Raw genomic sequence first — 7,720 nt, 5'->3', positions numbered from 1 at the left:
AGGATGTCTTTAATTGCTGATTCAGAAAATCCAGACTAGAGGACACCACAGAATTACTCTAGGTTTATCTTCGCTGTTCTTTTAGACTGTTCTTTTGGATGAGCCCATCTGGGGATTCAGGCAGGCCACAGAATATTACTAATTCCAGCAGGACCTGAAAAGCAAAATAAAAAACCACAATGGAGACACTGTGACCTGGCAGATAAAGACTGACCTGCAGAACAACTGATTTAGCTGTGACTTTTCAAGGAGCTGATTGCTTTGATCCTGCCCCTCTGTCCCAAGTCTAGCAAGCAGAGTAGGTTGCTTCATGGTCCTTTAGTTACCTCCTGGATCCTGGGCAAATATAAAGATAAATATATTTTATTTAGATTTATTCATTGTAAGGCCTGGAGAAAATTATTCTTGTTTTTATCATGCAAATATATGCAATTTAGAAAAAAAATGTTTCTGATCTGTTTAAAAAAAAGACATATCTGTGGATAAAAATGAAATACAAACCTTAGAAAATGTTTCCTGTAGGTGATAGTTTTCAATGCTGAAAAATATGTATCTTGTTTCTAACATGAATTTGTCCAGTTAGAATTTTTTGATGTCTGATCTTATTATGCCCATGTCAAATAAGCAGAATATCCTCTGTCATCTCTTGATGACTTACCAACATCCCTTAGCTTTTTTTCTTCCCTTTCTCTTTTTCTTTCCTTTTCTAGACATCTTGAGGGCCCTTAAAGCATTCCAGTGTAGGCCACATATATTCAAAGGCTTTTATCAGTCCTGTGACTCCCTCCAATTTATTCATATTTTTTCAACTGCAGAATCAAATCTTGCATCTGTCAGATCTATGCTTCAACACAGTGGTATGGTTTTTACCCTGGAAGGTAGTCTCCAAAGATATTCTGGAGAAAATATTTTATCCTTCTAAACCCCTCGAAGATATTCTCCAACATCTCTGCTTCCTGGGGCACTGTCCTGTCCAGTAAATGTGCACAGAAAGTCTTCATGCCTAAAAGACATGGACAAAATATATTGAATGTAGTTTGCCTGAATGAATGTAGCATCAGTCAAAGGTACCCACTGCCCGACCTCTCCTTTCTTTGACAGTACCCAGATTTCCCCATTGTTTGCAAACACTAGTAGTGTTTTTTAGTAGAAACAGTAGAACCGTAAGGACAAAAACTACAAAGTACCATTAGAAGTACAGGAGCTCAATGAACTGTGTCCTGTTGCAATTAGGGTTTGAGGTCTATCAAATGTCCAGTTCTTAACAGATTTTACGTATGCCAAGTGGATTTACTCATCTTAAAATTCTCTGTGCTACTGATACCTTCATAAAGTGCCAACTCTATTAACATTGTTGTCCCGTCAACAGCGGAAAGGTAAGTTTACTTTGACAGGATCTCCTTTTCATGAACTGGTACTGATTGGTATTGACTACATTACTGTCTTTATTAATCTACTAAATTTGAACTGATGTAGCTATCAGCAGTTTATTATTGTGCTAGGATTGATACAGTCTCCAATACTAAGTCACAGACACCCTGGAAATACTGAAATTCAATACTAATAGCCCTTGGGCATCTTGGTGAAAATCCTGGGGCTCAAATTATCCATTTAGCTTTAGTCACTTGCTGCTTAATGACCACAACAAGTATTAGTGGAGCAGAGGTATTTAATTTTCAACACATAGTTAGACTCTGTCACAGGTTTTTTTCATCAATAAAGTACAGATATATTTACTAAACAATTCTTCCCTCCATCCTTTTGCTTCCTTTATCAATATCCTATGATTTCTGACTTCTCATTTATGTATATTATTAAAATCAGTTTTTCTTTTCTCTGAATGTGTGGTGTTTGACTCTGTGTGTGGACACCAACGTTACCCTATAGCTAGTGCTTATTCAGTCCTCTGCCTGGGTCATTGTCTCAGCTGTGGGGTTTTGGGGCAAGAGCAAAATGTGCTCCACTGAATTTGTCGTTATTGGTCACATTCTTATTTAAATTCTTTCTTTCACCTTTTTTGTCTTGTAACTGAGATCAGCCTTAGGAAACCAGACATTTTAAGCAGCTCAGCATGCATTTAATGCGCACGTGTATATGTGCACATACATACGGATTTTCTTCACTATCTGCTGATTTTTATGTGTGTATTAGAAAACCTACGTACTCCCAGTTCAAGCCCTGCTTCTGTTTAATTCAGTCATTAAAGAAGTAGCTAGAGATGTTTTAGAAAGATAAGAGAACTGGGCTGCAGGAGCTGTAAAAGCCAAGTATCTGCTGGAAGCAGGACTCTGCCCCCACGGCAGAAGCTGATGCTGGAGACCTGCCAGCTTCTCCTTTCCTCCCACACCAGGATTTTTTCAGCTGTCCCTGCAGCTATAGCAGTAGCAGCTTTAACTAGAAGAGGAGGATAAGGGCTCATAGGTATCTCAGAGGGTTAGTTCCCTTACTCCCATGGCTGGTGGGAACTGTAGGGAAGTTTCTTAGAGCAAGAAGTGAGATTCCTGTAAATAATTTTCTTACCTGTTGAATAAAATACATGTGCCCTAACTCCAAGAGCAGTGTAGCTCCATGTAGGAGGAGCTGCAGAAGAGGACCAGGTTAATTACAGGTATGATCTAAAGGTTCAGGGCGCATTGGCATGGTTCCTTACACCTGAGGGATAAACCAAAATCAACAGTCAGTTTACACTTGGACTATCTATATCTACAGGCAGTGGCCAAGACATCCTGGTAGTCTGAGCGCAGCCATTCAAAGACCTCTGCTAACTGAAGGGGTCTCCCCACCACCTTGCTGTCCTTTCCCATTTTCATGCTTTCCATGGGTTCCTGACTCCTGTTTACTCTGGAAAAATCCACATTTCTCAGGTGTCCCAGTCTGGTTCCTAACTACTCTGATTTCAGCTGGACTTGGATACCAGCCCATCTATATAAGACACCTAAGCTTACACTGCTTGAGTTTTACCTTGGCCTTAGCAGACTTTAAGCATTAGTATTTGATGCAATACAGGGGGATAGCCTTGATTCATGATAACACCCAGAGAGTGCTCCAAGATCTCTCCTAAGCCATTGAGTATCATCAGTAATGTCAACAAAAAGGTCAGCAAACTTTGTAGGCTAAGCTCTGACCTCTTGGATAGCTCACGATTTCCCAACACTCTTGTACTGCAGCAACAGTGATATATTAACTTGATGTGCTTATACAGGTTTGGCCTAAGGAACCTCTACAGCTATTTTTCTACCATTCCTTTTCTTGTTAGACTTGGGGAGAAACTGAGTTTTCAGAAACTTCTATTGTTGTAAAACTTAATTTGCTCTGGTGCAAAGCAAGCCAGGCAGAGAGCTGTGACTCTTTTCCTTCCTCGCTGCCTGCCTGTCTGGCATCACTTTCTCTCATAAGCTGAGCTCTTAAGTGGAGACAGTGCATCCAAGGTAAGGATATTACCTCAGCCCTCCTCTCTATAAATAGGCCTGGCTGCCACCCCAAGGTTGCTCCTTCTGCTGTCAGAATATGGCTAAATGGCCACTTACAAATTCCAACATGTGCTTGATGTGGAGATTACAGCTGCTATGCAAAACAAAGGAGCTTTCTCTTCCCACAAAGTGCTGCTCCCTTTATGAGGCAGTTTGGAAAACTCTGTCTCTTGAGAGGGTTTAATCTATGCCCTAGTGCTTCTTCTGTGTGATGACAAGGCAGCTTCCTCCAGACCTAAATGAATCCAGGACCCTTGAGCAGACTGAAACAGTGGGGTGATCCTTGGGGGTTCACCTAAGGATCAAAATGCAAGGATGCAGAGATATGTCAACACAGCACAGGGTGGCAGACTGTGGGTATGCCAACCTGGACCTTAAAATGGCCCTGATGCAAGAATGTGGCACTGCCCTTGTACTCTGAGGAGACTTCACCCAAAGGAAAGATGCTTGGTTTGGGCTCTGGGCAATGCCAGTGTACCAGTGGTTGTAGGGAGGGTGTCTGTGAGTTGCAATCAGCTGTGGGTGACTAATGAATATTCATTGGTACGAAAGGATGAGGTTTTGAAAATAAAATAATCTGTTCAATGCTCTTGCACAGCTGCACTTCCACACAGGAGTTTTAACAGGGCCAAAGAAAACTGTTTTTCTCGTACTTTCATCTTACACTATTATTTCCTGCTTGAGGCATTTTGCAAAGGAAGTGGGAATGACTACACTCACTTGATGGATGTGGGAACTGGGAGATCAGGTGAAGGGACATTTCCTCCTGTCCCTCAGCAAGTCCAGGCAGGGTTTGGAGCAGACTGCCGTGCATCCTTTGACAGAGAGTTTCCTTCACACTGAGTACCACAGCAAAACGTGAGCATGGTATAACAGTAGCTCCTAAACACTTGGAAAGCCTTACCCTTGCTGGTGTGATGGGGCTGATATATAGCTAACCTAGGAACAACTTATTTTTGAGTTCTAGCAATAGAATTTGGGCCTAATTTATTCGCGTATGCTTGGCTCGCATCTCCAGCTACCATTGTATCTCTACAAAAAGTCCATAGTTAACTTTCTCCTAGGCATCCACAAGGCAGATGGACATCATGGGCTTAGCAACAGCAAGCCAGATGGCATGGTGAAGGTAGTGGCTGGGGGGTGGCCAGGAGTGCTGCAGGAGTCGGGTATATTCTGTGGGTGGCCAGTATTTATATTTGCTTGTAAATTATGGCCCACAAAATGCTAAATGAGTCTGGCTGCAACCTCAGAGCACAGCCTGGCTCCTGTGACCACAGGTTTGAGTCTCACAAGCAGAGCTGTGCTCACCTCCCAGCTACAAAAGAGCCCTTTGTGCATTCCTCCTGCTCCTCTCAAGCTGTACACTTCACAGCTATGCCACTGAGTCCATGCCTCTGCCTTATTGCATCTAGCCATGCCGATGCTTGTGACTCAGCTGGACTCTCAACTACCTAGAGCTCTCAGCTATCGATCAAGACAACTACCACTCTTTTCCTGCCATCTGCTCTTCTCCTTTTCAGATGTCTCCAGAGCTTTGCTCCTCACCCACCTGTCATTTGGTTGCATGTCTCATGGGAAGCATCACCCAGGCAATGCTTCCTCACTCTCACCACCAAAGCTCCTTGCTCTGGTAGAAGGAAGAAGTGGGTGATGGGAATGCTGATAGTCTGCCCATGTTTCAGCCTTCACTGGCAAGTCAATGCCAGCAGCAACTGATACGTCTCTCCACCTGTAACATTCTAGGGGAGTATACAAGTAGTGTGCACAACCTGAGTCGCTAAACAAGGGCTGCCATCCTTTTGGAAAGGCAAGACTCATCATTCACACTCCGCTGATACTGTCTTCAGCACTCAGCCTGGCATGCTTCCATGTCCTTGTTTCCCCCACTTGCTGTGGCTGTATCAGTCCCTCAACCTCGCCACATTACATGAGAGGGAAACCTCAGCTCATGTCTGCTTGGTTTCCTTCCCGCTGCACTCATTTCCCAGCAATGGTGACAAGCAGCTTCAATTTACCCTCCAAGGGAGTTTTACTTTGACTGTTTCATGCGAACCAGAACGTGGCTGCAGCCAAGACCAGGGATCTGATCCCAGGGGCCGTGACATCTCCTCCCTCCCTAGCATGGCTGTAGATGTGGGAAGGCTGTGCAGGTCACTGGTGTGAATAGACGTCCAAAGGAACATACTTTGCTGCTTGTTTCACACTAATACAGCTCTTGTTAGCTTATGATTTCTGATGGAGATGTGTGTGCACTAATGGGAGGTTGCCAGGCTAGGAGTAATTAAAAAATAGTTCTTTTCAGCATGTTATAATCATTCTGAATTATTAAACAGGACAGAATTTTTAAAGTCTAATTCACTTTTGTATTATTTATGCTGCCTGCTTCAGTTTTATCTTGTCTTTTGAGAGAGATGAATTCATCAGAAAGTTTCACTTTCAGGTTGCGATGCTGTCAGCGTCGGAGACTGCCAAGACTGCAACACTGCTTATTTAAAAAGCCCGGATGGGGGCTGCATCTTTTCCCTTCCCATGTACCACGTTCAAATTTCAGGCCACTTTTAGCACTGCACTTACAAGCTAGGAATTTTTTTTTCAGTTGCAGCAAAAAGCCACTCAGGATCAGAGAGAAAAGTCAGCACATCAAAGGTGCAGGGTAGGGAGAAGCACATGGGGAGATCTGTCCTGCAGTAGGTATGTGATCAAACAGATAAGCGTCCATGCCTGCAGCCCAGTGCTGTCTTCCAGCCCTTGCTAATACATCCCAGCTCTAGCAGCAATCCTCGCTTCTTAAATGCTCTGAAACAAAAGGGTTTTAAACCATAATTTACTGTTTCTTTTTTCAGCATATTTCTAAATCGATTCAATATGGCCTTGAACAACTGAACTAAAGGGCTTGACTTGCTTCCAAATCGAAGTTGTTCATAAGGAAAAAAAAGGGGGGGTGGGAGGTAGAGAAGAAAATGCAAGAAAAAGATAAGTGCTCTGGTAGTTTAAATCAGTCAGCCCTGCACAGTGATTTAAAACTAGTGGAGCACTTCAAGTTTTCATAAGCACTTAGCTTTGGAAGCAGTCCGAGTCCTGAACATGTGCATTTGCGGAATCATTTACCATTATTAGAGAGTTTGAATGGTGCTTGGGCTCTCCCTCTGCCCCGATAAGCACTCAGATTGCCTATGATTAGTAGGGTAGTTTCAAGCTTGTGCACAGTTGAGAGTGATTATTTTAAAGCATGCCATCTCCTGTCCCTATCTCCTAAGATCTGAGATCTTCCAAATTCATTAATTCCTTCAGCTCATCTGAATGGAAATTACTAACTAGATGTAGTTACCTCAGTGCGATTTTACAGCATGTGTCACAGAGAGTAATAAATGTTTGCAACCTGGGCAGATGAAGCAATAACGTGCATGCCATAGAGCACTCCTGTGCTGGATAAGACCTGTTATTAAGATACGTGATTGTAGAGCCTTTGTGCTTCAGCCACAGACTGGGAAATTCTGGTTTTAGATGTCCTGATGCTTCCTGGAGCTGTAAAGGGCAGAAGCACAGTACTTGATATTCCCATGTGGCTTACTGTATTGCATTGTGTTGCACTGACGGACAATACTTGGTTAATCCAGGTCCAGATTCATTCACCAGCGTGTAGGAAGTCAAGGAGGTTGTCAGATGAAGCTGTGCAAAGAGGTGATCTTTCAGATTTGCTGGGCTGAACCAAGGAAGTTTAAGAAATGGTAAGAATTCAGGTTGACTGAAGATGGACATGTTTTGCTCTTCTGAGCTAAAGAAAAACCTGACAGAAACAGCCCTGCTTCTTGTTTTGTACTTGTGAGCTTTTTGGTTGTTAACTGCACACAAATTTTGAAATAAACTTCTGTTGCAATAAGAAAGATGGAAATGCTTTAACTTGAAATCATCTCAGCAATTTCCCCTAGGTCTTTTGCCGAGGTGGTAAAACCAGCAAAAAATGCAAACCCGAATTCCTAGTTTTCCATGGAAATTTTTGACTAGCAAAAAACCCCCACATGGTCCAGTATAAAAGCAACATGAAATGCCCAAATTTGTGCATGAAGCAAGCTGCGTTTGAGACGAATGCTCTGCAGTCCAGCTCCCTGTGAGACAGGGCTTTGCAGAAGCCCAGAGCTCTGCTGCTGCCAGTAGGGAAGATGACGGGAATTTGAACTTTCGAGAGGGTCCCTAGATTCCTTCATGTGGAAAATCAGAACAAGCTGCTGGCAAAGAGGTCAAATTGGAGG

Source organism: Neopsephotus bourkii, unplaced genomic scaffold (assembly GCF_033783945.1).
Source record: "Neopsephotus bourkii isolate Nb327-2 ecotype Australia unplaced genomic scaffold, CSIRO-AGI_Nbou_v1 NB_53, whole genome shotgun sequence".
NCBI classification, from domain to species: domain Eukaryota; kingdom Metazoa; phylum Chordata; class Aves; order Psittaciformes; family Psittacidae; genus Neopsephotus; species Neopsephotus bourkii.
The sequence above is the reverse complement of the archived record's forward strand: the minus strand, read 5'-3'. Positions refer to the sequence as shown.